Source organism: Danio rerio, chromosome 7 (genome assembly GCF_052040795.2).
Source record: "Danio rerio strain M-AB ecotype USA chromosome 7, GRCz13ab, whole genome shotgun sequence".
NCBI lineage: Eukaryota > Metazoa > Chordata > Actinopteri > Cypriniformes > Danionidae > Danio > Danio rerio.
Window position 1 is genome coordinate 23,433,422 of NC_141027.1, and position 13,078 is coordinate 23,446,499.

The 13,078-nt window shown below is 36.1% G+C and overlaps 1 protein-coding gene across 12 annotated transcripts in view; it reads left to right on the forward strand.

Moving 5' to 3' along the window:
• Positions 1-13,078, forward strand: part of htr2cl1 (5-hydroxytryptamine (serotonin) receptor 2C, G protein-coupled-like 1) — a 186,930-nt gene that overhangs the window by 111,748 nt on the left and 62,104 nt on the right. For all 12 annotated transcript variants that reach the window (XM_087258326.1, XM_087258333.1, XM_087258327.1 and 9 more), the window contains one exon: positions 12,191-12,281. The gene's annotated coding sequence lies outside the window, so the exon portion shown is untranslated. The remainder of the gene's footprint in view (positions 1-12,190; positions 12,282-13,078) is intronic.

Here is a 13,078-nt window from a genome sequence, read left to right on the forward strand (position 1 = left end):
ACAACAGCAAAAAAAATAAAAAAATAAAAAAATTACACATTTAAAATACTATAGTCAGTTTTAGTAAAGGGAAATAAGAAATATTTAGGAATAAGCATTATATATATATATGTACATACACACACACACACACACACACACTCACACAACTCTTCATTAATGAATTACACTACATAATGTAATTTCATTAGGAACTATTATGAACTAATAGTAATTACAATATACTTTAGCCAAGTACCACAACAAATAATTTAAGTACTTCACTATTGTGTAGTTCAAAAACATTATAGTACTTACTATAAATTGCTATTTTTTGAGCACAGCATCAGAATTAAACATATTGTATCTCAACATGTACTACTCAAGGTATGATCATGAGATATGCTGCTTCAGAAATAAATCCTCTTCCTCAGTCACCAAAAAGTTGAACTTTTTGAAAAAGAAATTGTCATTCCCACTATCATATGGATTTATTTTCATCGGCTAGACACCGACCTCACAGCTCTGTGAATTTCAGTTATTGTCACTTATTGATCTGCTATCGGACTGCTGTGTGGCCGCGACTACACTACTTGACTAAAAAAATAGCTTCGCTGCTGAAAAGCTGTTTGATTTAGAAAGTAGCGACACTACCGCCACGCTACTGAGAAATGTAGTTAAGCTAGTAGCGTTTCTACTTGTAGGGACACTACTGCCCATCACTGTAATGCTCTAATGACCAGGACTATTTATACACCTCACATTGATACACACATTGCTGAGTCTTGTTGCTATAACATTACAAAGTGTACCATGTATAAAGTGTATATAGTCTTTTCGTGTTTGATCCTTGTCTTGTTTATGATATTTTATTGCCTGTATTGACCTCTCCACCTATGACAACAACCACACTTTTGGATTACCCTCATGACATCCTCATGTTTTTTTTTCTGTTTAACCATTGCATGCCTGGCTATTTTGTAATAAACTGGATATTGGATCCTCAATTCTGGTGTATCCCAACTCCCTTGGTTACACTGGTACAGCTTATTACAAGGTTTTTGTACCGTAATTTACAACACCAACCCAGGCATTATATCGTTTAAACTGTTTAAAACTTAAATAAAATCAATTTTTCAAAACTTTTCAACATCAAAGGTCATTGTAGGAAAGATTAAGGTCCCATGATGAAAAAAACAAGAATCACAAAATATGGAAAAGCAATTTTATTGGTTTAACCCTTTCAGGCTCAAATTAAATTTTAGAAACAGGCAAAGTCAATGCTTTTATATGTTGCAAATCAGCAACGCCTGCCTGGAAAGGGTTAAGAATTAAATTTAAAAAACTGTATTGAAACAAACTTTATTTTGTGTTGTCACTTGTCACTTTAAGTACACTGGAAGCTTCTGTAGCCAAAAAAAATTCCTTGTGTGCGTGAAGCACACTTGGCAATAAATCTGATTCTGATTCTGATTCTGAAATAGGCAGGAATGACTAGTGGTCTATTGTTAAACATCTTTTAGATTTTGACAGTCTAAATTCAGCCCTTTTTAGCCAAGACATCTATGTTTGTATGTCTTTTAGATGTTTTTTTTAAACACAAAACTGCTGGGTGGGATGCAAGTGTGGGATCTGATATGTCTGTGTGTGTGTGGCTTCACATTCATCTTCTGTTTGTCAGCCTTACAGTGCACATTCTCTCACTATCTATCTATTTATCTCTCTCACTCTCTCTCTGTATTATAGTGGTCTGTTTTGTTTGCGTGTGTGTGTGTGTGTGTGTGTGTGTGTGTGTATGTCCTGTAGGGGGAAATCGATGTAGTCTGTAGAAAAGGTCAAATCTGTCTCTGCAGTTAATTAGTTACTTCAAACACCACGTTACCAAACTCCCAGTCTCACACACATTCCTTGGTTTTATGTTTTATGAAGATTCACTCTTTATCGCTCATTACTGAGAATATCGAGTTTAGCTGAGGAAAAAAAAGTGGTGGTTTTCTCATGCTCGACATATATTTGCATTGCATGTGCCATGTTGCTGTAGACTGAAGTCAACTGTTTGTGACAACTGACCAGATTGTGAACGCCTACAGTAGGCTGTGAATGCCTGAAGCTGTATATGTATGTGAAAATGAGAGCAGCCAATTCAAACAACTCACCTCAGGGGTTCGAGGTATAAGAAGGTGAAATAAAGAACAGAATATGTCCCGTATGGATTTAATACAGAACGCAATTCAGTTCCCCTCAGTCTGAAATGATTCCTTATTAGAAACGATGGTTGGCAGGCGCATTCATTACAAGCATTTCCTTGTTCATCTGTGATCTTGTCTGGCTCTGATTTTCTCTCTCCCTCTCTGCCGCATGTCAGTCCTGTTACACAGTATTTCATCATTTAGCTCCATTTCTACCATATGAGCCCCATACCGTCCCTGTGTCCACTGTAAATCACAGGTGTTTAAGGATATTCTCAGCATTCTCCCAGGAGCAATTTGGGTTAAATTGGTTGAGTGAATCAGAGGATACTGGCCCAATGTCTTCTAAAAGATGCAGTACAGAGGCGGATAATGAGAAAGCCTAATCTATCACTAAACGTCTGCTGTAGGAGAGATTTGAGGAAGCCTCTGACCACACACGATTGCTTTTCAATGACGTTGGACTTTCTCTGCACTTCTGTTGTTTTGCATTAGGCTAATGAATTTTTTCCCCGTTTCTAAGCCTAAACTGCATGCAAACTATTTAAAAAGTGTTTAGAGGTTAAATAAGTTGTTAATATACATGATTGCAAATGGGAAGTGTTGGTTGGTTAACGGTTGTTTGTGTTTCCTGTAATATTCAGTTTATAATTAAACCGAAAGTTCACCAAAAAATGAAAATTCTTCAATTATTTATGCAAAAATCATTTACTCTCCCTCTACATGTGTCAAAGCTGTTTGAGTTTCTGGTCCCACTTTATATCAGGTGGCCTTAACTGCTATGTATTCGCATCAAAAAAATGAATACAATGTACTTACTGTGTTTGTAATGCATTGCAGAACACTTGTGGTGCTCTTGAGGTGCAATACAGTTATACATTCAAAGTACAGAGATACTGTGAGATGGGTGAACTTATAAAAGCAAGTGAATTGAAGATCTACAGGCCGTTTCATCTGATTTGAATTCAAATGGGTCAGATAATAGTGAGTATGTTGTCTTCTTTTATGTTAGTTTAGCTTGCATTTAAGATGCATCAGTAAAATTTCAACTTGTACACTGTTTAACTATTTTCTAAATGATCAATTCACACCCCTGTAATGCAGTAAACAATTTATATGGCTAAAATACATTTTTTCTATATTTCTTTTCTTATTTTTCTATAATAAATATTGCGATATGACTACAGTTTCAAAATATGGTTTGAATAAATTTATTTGACGTTTATCTGGGGAGTCTAACAGTATACACGTACAGTAACTGAATAATCACAATACAAAATATGCTTTTCTTACTTTGTTTTGTCTTGTTTCTAGTCCAAATATCAAAGCATTCTTAGATCAAGTAAAAATATTTTAGTTTAGTTATCTCTGTCAGAAGAAATAAGTGAAAATTTAGAGTATTTGCCGGTGGGTTAAGTGAAAATGTAGATATTTGGACTACAAACAGGACAAAAATTCTATGTAAAAATTATTATTATTATTATTATTTTGCATAAATCATATAAATTACATATAAATACAGTGATTGAATACAACTTTGTAGCTCCTGGTGAACTATAATTTAGACTGGGTATTGCATATCTTTGTGATGTGACTATTGCGTATGCGCACATTGCGATCTCGATGCTAAAACAATATATTGTGCAGCCCTAATTTTTAACTTGTTCACTTTTACACCACTTTCATTTTTGAAAATGCATTTGATCAGATTGCTTTCACAGTAGGAACTCGCATGTGGTCAAATTCATGCATAACAGCACAAAACATTACCTCTCTGTTATTTTTAAATATAACTGGACACGTTGGGGAACGCTGATGACATGGCATTTAAACTTTGCCATCGGAATTTGTAAGTTTGGTTTAAAGTCTCTGTCAAATCAAAAAAAGGTTTTTAGGTGTTAGTATCAATATGTTAGTCTTAAGGTTATCTACAAGCTAGTGTGCTCCAAAACAGTGACAAAATTTGCAATTAGAAGTTATATTATCAAATTATTCAATGTCACCTCATACTTCAGTTTCCAATCAAATCTTTTGCAATGATATGCAAATGATGTTTAATTGATTTAAAAAAAATTAGAACATATATGTAGATCGTCAAACTAAATGAGGAAAATGGTCAAAGGTACACACCTAACAGCAGATATAAACAGCAATCTGACCAGGCCGTTTGAGGCTAAAAATACTTGAACATCTTCTGTCAGTGCAATCTGTGTTGCATTATTGCATACAATAATTGGATTATTGCTCATGCATCGGTAGGAGTTTTCAGAGACAAAATGATTGGAATGGGAGAATTGAAATGAATCATGCAAAGTGATTAAATAGAGTTTGCAGAAGTTCATTTATTTTCGCCATGATTTAATGTCTAAATAAAGCAGATAATAATAATAATAATAATAATAATAATAATAATAACTACTACAATTTAATTTAATTTTATTTTATTTTATTTTATTTTATTTTATTTTATTTTATTTTATTTTATTTTATTTTATTTTATTTTATTTTATTTTATTTTATTTTATTTAATTTTATTTTATTTAATTTTATTTTATTTTATTTCATTTTATTTATTTTTTTATTTCACTTTACTTTACTTTACTTTACTTTACTTTACATAGAGCCTTTCCAAAATTTCCAGGTCATATTACAGTGGCAAAACATATAAACAGGTCAGCAGACAGACAAACAAAGTACAATAAACCATGTAATAGATGGTCATCAGTCGTAATCAGATCATACAGTCAAATGTTAAGAAAAAAAAGATTGGAAAAGACCTGGGGGCAGAAACAGAAAACCCTCGTCCACCAAACAATGCTATATTGTGGCGTGGAATTACAAGTAATCCTGTCAGTGTCAGAAGATCATAGTGTGCGAGCCGGTGTGCAAGTATGGATGAGATCAGCAATATATGGAGTACTAAGACCATGACGTGCTTTGGAAGTGATGAGGTGATGATATCTTGCATTGAATATGATAGCCGACAGGTAGCAAAGAACTCTGTAGAATGGGAATGATGTGACTAGCCTCAAGAGAGTGTGAACCCTGGGTGCAGAGTTCTGGAGCTTATTTATTGGGGTGTTTGGTAAACCATGGAAAAGAGAATTATAGAATTCAAGTTGAGAAAGTAATGAAGGCATTAACTAATGTCTTGGCATATTTTTTATTGAATAGGGGACGGCAATAAGTGGTTAAAGAATGCAGATTTGGTGTGAAGAAATGTGAGGTTGAAAGACCTGTTAACCACTTAGCCACCCCCCAGTAATTCAGCACACATGTAGTTCATAATGTTATTTTTTTACATTGTTAGGTTATTTTAATAATTAAATGTAGTTATTGGTTTGGCTAGTTTGAAATTAAATTTGTTTAATCAGCCAATTCCTGGATTTTGTATCACCATAATCCCTAAATATACACTCAAGCCCGAAATTGTTTATACCCCTTGCTTTTACACAACCAGCAAGTATTTTTAACATGCTTCTGCCAAAAGATAATAAGACAATGTACAAAAGGCATCATTGTGGAACAAAAAAATCTCAGCTTTTATTTTTGTGCAAAACATTTAAGTGGTATAAATAATTTCGGGCCTGTCTATATGAAAATGCAGGAAATAGGATTTAAATAAAAATATTTCCCCTTTTTTGTCCCCCCACCCACTTTTAAAACCAAAGTTATACTTTTGTGTACAGAACATTGTTTGACTCTACAAAGTGCCATGACTGACAACCATAGCAATGTTCTGGCAGATTCGAAATCTTCTATTTTTGACCAAAGCAATCTCCCAGGGACAACAGAATCATTATGGTTGTGTATTTTAACCGCCATCAACAGGCGTAATGTTTTGTTTATATTTGGAAGGCTGCTTTGAAGAGCGCTCTCTTGAAGTGTGTCCAAGTCCACTTCTTATAAGCGATGCTTATTAAATGCATTTGGGCTTCTCCAATCCAGTTTACGGAGTTTATAAATTTGGACGGTGCAATATTTTGGTATGTAGCCTATTTACTACAAACATTTTAGGTTTAAGAAGATCTGGCAACACTAATGAGCCATCACAAACCTTGTTCACAGTGATCTCTTACATTTCAGGTGTTTAATGCTTTTGAATTACATAATGTGAACTTGATGTCTGCTAGTATAACTTTTGGTGCTGAAAATTAAGCACTTTAAAAATTTCACTACTATTAATAGTTTTGTAGTTTGAAATATGTATATCTTGGTTGGTCATGTATAAAATAGATAATGAGTAGTCAGTGCAGCTTCTGTTATTTTTATAGATTTATTTCTATTTAAAATGCATCAAGAAAGTAATCATAGCGTTTAACTTTTTCCACATTCTTTTCCTCTTTTTCCAAGCTCTAAATTGAGCTCAGGTACATTCTGGACATTTCTAGAGCTGGTCGGCCATCAAAGCTGAGTGATCGGGGGAGAAGGGCCTTAGTCAGGGAGGTGATCAATTACCCGATGGTGAGAGTGCTCTTAACCTTAGACAGGGGTAATGGTTCATCTTCCAGCAGGACAATGACCCAAAGCACACGGCCAAAATATCATTGAAATATTATGGTGAATGTGCTTGAGTGGCCCAGCCAGAGCCCAGACCCAAACCCTATTAAATATCTCTGGAGAGATCTGAAAATGGCTGTACTCCATCTCTTCCCATCCAACCTAATTTTTGTCACTGAGTTTGAGTGTCACGGTTGCTGACACATGCGCTGTTTCTGCAGTGTTTGTTGTTGTCACGTGGTTGTGTTTTGCTTTACTCCGTGTGTCTGTGTGGCATTGTTGTGATCACGTGGATGATTACGTAGTGCTGATCAGCTGTTCTGATCAGCAGCTCAGCTGTGCCTTATTCAGTTGCGTCTACATATATCTGAGCGGCAGTGCTTAACTTGGATGTCAGTTCGTAATTGTTTGTTTATGATCTGGCTGTGTTTTGTCAGGACTCTTGTTTGACGCTCCTTTGGTGTGTATCTGGAACATTTTTCAAACACTGCTACTATACTTATCATTGTTATTTTGTTTTGGATTGTTTTTGCACTCTTTTGATTTATGACCATTGGTCATTAAACACTTGCAATTGGATTCACCTTGTTGTTGTTGTTTTTCTTGATTTAGCGTGACATTGAGAGGAACTGCAAAGAGGAATGGGCAAAAATTTCCAAAGACAGGCGTGCCAAGCTTGTGGCATCATATTCAAAAAGACTTGAGGCTGTAATTGCTGCCGAAGGTGCATCAACAAAGTATTGAGCAATGCTTATGTTCATTTGATTTTTCAGTTTTTATTTTATTTTTAATAAATTTGCAACAATTTCAAAAAAATCTTTTTTCACATTGTCATTACGAGATATTGTGTGTAGAATTTTGAGTAGATAAATGAATTTAATCAATTTTGAAATAAGACCGTAGCATAAAAAAATGTGGAAAAAGTGAGGCTCTATGCATACTTTCCAGATGCAGTGTATATTATATATGTTAACACTTTTAAGTACCGACTCTCACTGTTAACTTGTGACTTATTTTATATATATATTATTAAGATTTTAGCTGTTTATTTGTATTTATAAAGTACATATTCTGCCAGATTTTATTCTACATCCATAGTCCGTCCCAATGCCCAAACCCAACTACTACCTTATAACTATTGATAATCAGCAAATTAGGAGTTTGAGCTAATAGTCATAGTTAATAGTAGTCATAGTTTGTTAATAGCAATAATTGTACATAAAAAAATTAAGTGTGATTATTATTTCTTAAACAATTTAATGCTGAAAACTTCTAAAACTGTTAACAATAATCACTATGTTAAATTTTAGAGTTATAATTTACAAATCAAGTTGCTGGTGAAGAGATCAAGTTTTTACAATGCATGTCAAAGTGTATACAAATAGTTTTTTATTTAGTTAACTGTAACAATGGGTTTGATTAAAATGATTAAACGTCCGAGAAAGCACCTGATAAGCTAAATATGAATTTGGAAAGGGGAGTGTTTTTTAATCCGTTTGTAAACAACCATTACTTCTACAATGCCATTTGTAGTGCAGAAATCACTTAGAGTAGCTTCAATATCCCAATTCACTGAATGCAATGAATGAGAAGATTATATAAGATGATTATATCCGCCTATAAAACTAATACCGTTTTATTGCAGTGTGCATACAAATCTCCTCTGGAACCCAAACACATCTGACCCTGTGAGGATATGCTGTGCATGTGGTCTCAGAGCTGGCTGGGTCACAGATGTTTTCAGGAGTGCATGTGGAATACAGCGAGTTGATTAAAATCCCAGCTCTGATGTAACAGGTGTGTTAGACGTGCCCTGCTAACACACATCCACCAAGCACTTACACAAGATCCTCCAGCACTGCTGGACAGCGGCTGTGGATGCGGATGTGTGGGAGAAACAGTGAAAACATCTTCAAACAAAGTAACAGAATCAGGTTTTTGTACGTGTAGATATTTTTTAGATTTTTACAGAAGTGCTCTTGAGGGACACAAGCCAAATCTGACAAGACCTCAAAACATGAAGCATTTTTATTCTCATAACAGGATTAGTTCACCCAAAAATAGCAATTATGCTTTTAATTAATTACCCTCATGCTGGTTTAATCTTCTGAGACCTTTTTTCACAAATGCAGATATTTGTTGATTAGATCCAACAGCTCCATCATCCTCCATTAAGGGCAATGTCTCAAAGACATTCAAAGTCCAATAAAGAAAATAAAACATCGTCAAAATATTCCATGTGACTTCAGTGGTTCAACTGCAATCAAATGAAGCTTATGAATATTTTTGTGCAATGTAAATATTTGAAATTGCTCATGGTGCTTTTTTACTATAGACAATATGACGAATTATGGTGGCACGGTGAATTAAATAAACAACATTGGCCGTAGTGTATAAGTGTGTGAATGTGAGATGGGATGGGCTGTTGCTGCTGAAAGTGCATTCGCTGCATAAAACATATGCTGGAATAGTTGGTGGTTCATTCGGCTGTGGCGACCCCTGATAAATAAGGGACTAAGCTGCAGAAAAATTAATGAATGAATACTTTACATGGTCAATAGAGTATGAAATGTGAAAAGCCCTAGGGCCCAATTATACACCCTGTGCAAGAGGTTTTTGCTACGATTGTTGCCAGGCCCGTGCAGAGACTGTACAAAGGGCATGTGCAGGATACATTTTTTGAAGAGCGGGGGTGGGTTGTTGTCGCGCGCGTACTCAAGAGCGGTGTTGTCGCGCGCCTACTGAAGGCCGGGACGGAGGGTGTGTCGCGGCGCGGGGGCACTTTCGATCATTTTAGAAGGGCACTTTATATCCAAGATTAGGATATCCAAGGTTGAGCCCTATGTGCCACATGCCTGATTGTTGCTATTTGACCAACGCAGCCCTAGTTTTTTCATGTTTTTTAAACGACAAATCCATTTGCGTCGCTTTGTGGAATCAAAGGTGTGCCAGCCTAGAAAAGAGGTGTGTTAAGGCACATTGTTGACGCGTTGCTATATTGAGGAACTAAAATAGACTGCGCAATTGAACAACCGAAAGTAGGTCTAAAGTCCAGCACAGGGCGCGTTAGTTGGGCCTCTTATATGAATACCCATTTCTTCATACAGCAATACGCAAATATCTGAAAAAATGAAAAAGAATAAAAGAATTAAAATAGTACAAAAATGACTATTTTCTACATAAATATGAAAACCACTGTGTTATTATCACCAACAATCTACCGGCTGCCGATCGCTAACACACTACAAATCCGCCATTTACGGATTACAATATCCAGTCATGCACCACACACACAAGCGGATATTAATCCTGACTGATTACACTCTCACAGCCGGAGGACCATTACGAACTGATTACATGGACTTTAAATACAGCACAAACACACACATTGTTGCTGAGTCTTGTGAATCTGTATAGTGAAACATTACGTCATGTTTTTCTTTCCTTTGTCTTGCCGTGTTTGAACCTAGCCTTGTTTTATTGTTTATTCTTGTCTGCTGCCTGCCTTCTGACCACTCGCCTGTTACTTTGACTACGATTTTGGATTGCCCGTATACATCTGTTTGCTCCTGTGTTGACTGTTGCTTGCCTGACCTTTCCATTTAATAAACCCTGTGTTTGGATCCACCCTCTCTGTTGTCAGCGTCACTTTATCGTTACACTCTGCCTCCATGCCTTCTTCACCTCGGGTGGCTTTTTCAGTTTATTCATGACAACTTGTTTTTGTATAGTGTTATTAGTAGTAGTAGTAGTATTTATTATATGTATATTTATGTTTGTTTTAATAAAAAAAAAAGCTTAGATCTGTCCACCTGTTGGGTTTTGCACCATATGGGGGAATTGGGCGTATGTTTGGATATCTTTTTTGACCACACTTCATTTTTATTATTTATTTATTTGTTTGCTTGAAATTAAAACTGAATTTAGAAGTATGGATTCTTAATGGATTTCTTCAGTGGAGTGCGTACAACACCGTTTCCTTATCTCCATTAAAAGTAAAGGAGTAAAGTAAAGAGTAAAAGTAAAGTAAAGAGAAAGAAAAGAGGCCGAATAGAGGAGTCTTGTTCTTTATCCTCGCGCTGCAGATGATCTTTTTAACTGTTTTCTTGCTTGTGAAGCGTTTAGGTTTCCCCTTACTTAGTTCACCATGAAATAGCAAATGTGCCATGGTGTAATGCAACTAACTCTTAAAAGGAATGGGAGTTGAGACTCTGATTGGTTTGATGCACGTTATGCTTAAAACACCAATTACTCATTAAGAGAATAAGCACAACCTTATCAGACCATGCGTTGTGGCGCATTGCGTTTTTTTCCATCCTTAAAATAGCTAAAGTGAATTTAGACACAGCCTTAATGCTTTTGCGCCATGTGCTTTAGACCTAGATCATTAAATTAGAGCCTCTAGAGTCCAGCTGTGATCTCTCAGGAATCTATTTTCTGTGATGTTTTATAATATAAAACTTTAAAATGTCAGATAGCAGGGACATTTTGTGCACACATACAAAAACACACAGAGAAAATAATATATGCTAGTGCTTGTAAAGATTTCATGCAGCCATGGTTGGTTTTAGCTGTTTACCCACAGATTTTTGCACATGTCGGGATCTTGTTCTTCTGCCTGTCTTCAGTCACCCGTTATACAAACTCAGCAAAGCCTCAGGCATGTGTGCTCAAACCTTTGTGTGTGTGTGCTGTAATTATTACTATGCATGAGAGGTTGGACCGCAAGTCATATTAATTCAAAAGCAAAGTCATTTTTCCCACCACTGACCATGTGACAGTGAAGAGGCGAGAGTTGTTTTTCTTGTTCATGAGCTGTGGAGGGAGATGAAAAATACAGTGGAGAGAAAAAGATACTAGGCTAAACTCACTAAACCTGCTAAACTATCTTCTTCTTGACAATCATGAAGCTGAAGAATTATTCATGCTCGCTTCTTTTTTCATAATCCAGTAAATGATTATAGTTCTCTCTGAACCATTCTCGGTTAAACTGTTTTGTTTTTTAACTCCTCGCTTGTTCTCTCTGTGGACAAAAACTTAAAGCCACACTTTAATTGCCTGAAAACACAACAACTGCTCTTGTCATCCCCCTTTTTTCCCCACAGTCATTCTAATTTACATAGATATTCCAACACTGTTGTCCCCCGAAGGCTTGTTAAAGCATCCTGAAAGATAAATGATCATAGCCTTTCAAAGAGGGAACTCCTTTTAATTTTAACAAATCATTTCTGGCCTTTAATGTTTGCTGTTTCAAAAGGAAGTGGATCAGAAATGGGCTGACAAAGCAACTGGCTCCTGGGCGTTTAACGAGGGGGCGAAGGTGCCACTGACTTGCCCTTTTTTGCTTAATTGCTTGTCTTTCATTATGTCCCCCCGACGCTTGCATTGCATCCAATTAAAATACAGGATGTATATTCAGCACAGGGCGGAGTTGCTTCATTGTTTTGATGTACAGGATTTTGGGCCAGTGGAAAAGAGCAGTTCTGATCAAGTGTGTGTATGTGTGTGTGTCTTTCTCACAGCGGGCGGCTCTTACTTGGGAGACTGACAGCTGACAGTGGATAATCTCCTGACGGTTTACCCTGCATTCCTGCCTGCTGGAGGAAATCTCAGGTGAGCACTGTAAAACTGCAGATTGAGGGTCCCTCTGGATGGAACAGATGTTACTTGTTGCATTCATTTAAATTGGGCAGAATATTGATGATTACATATATATTATTAGGAGGAATTAATGTGGGGGCGGTTACTGTGTCTTAATAAATGCTGAAATAAATTTAAATAAGTGAATGAAGATGGAAATCCATAAAATAATTACTTTTTGTGAGTGATAAGTAAAGTGAAATTAATTTTTAATTAGCTGATTAAGTGACAAATAAAACACAGTTATATTTGTCCAACATATTAAGATAACTTTAAAAAGTTGCTTAAGACACTGTTAAAATTGAATAAGGTGTCTAGGGATGGAAAACGTAACACTTAGGATTGAAAGGTTGGATACAAGCAAGGACAAACAACTGTAGCAATTAACTTGTTTATTCTTTTATAAGGGAAAATGGCAAAGCCAACAAAAAAAGAGTGAGGCTTGTGAGCTTTAAAAAGAGCTATTGAAAATAAATAGAAACAATCACAGAAATAAGACCAAACCAAAAGTTACTGGAGGAAAAACAAATAGAGTGGAGCCAAAGATCACCTCTAAACTTTCAAGAGTTCACACTTAGCTGATGAGTGATTATAAAGCTTGTTTGGCATGCGGTCCCGGGAGAAAGCCCTTAGCTTATAAGATCCTCGAGCCCTGGGCTCCCTCCCGTTAGCAGGGCGAGAGGGGAGTTTGACCTCAGGTAGATCTCGATAAACTCCCTCTGACTTATTTCTGGCTGATGACAGATATAGGCATGGCTAAGGAGTGATAC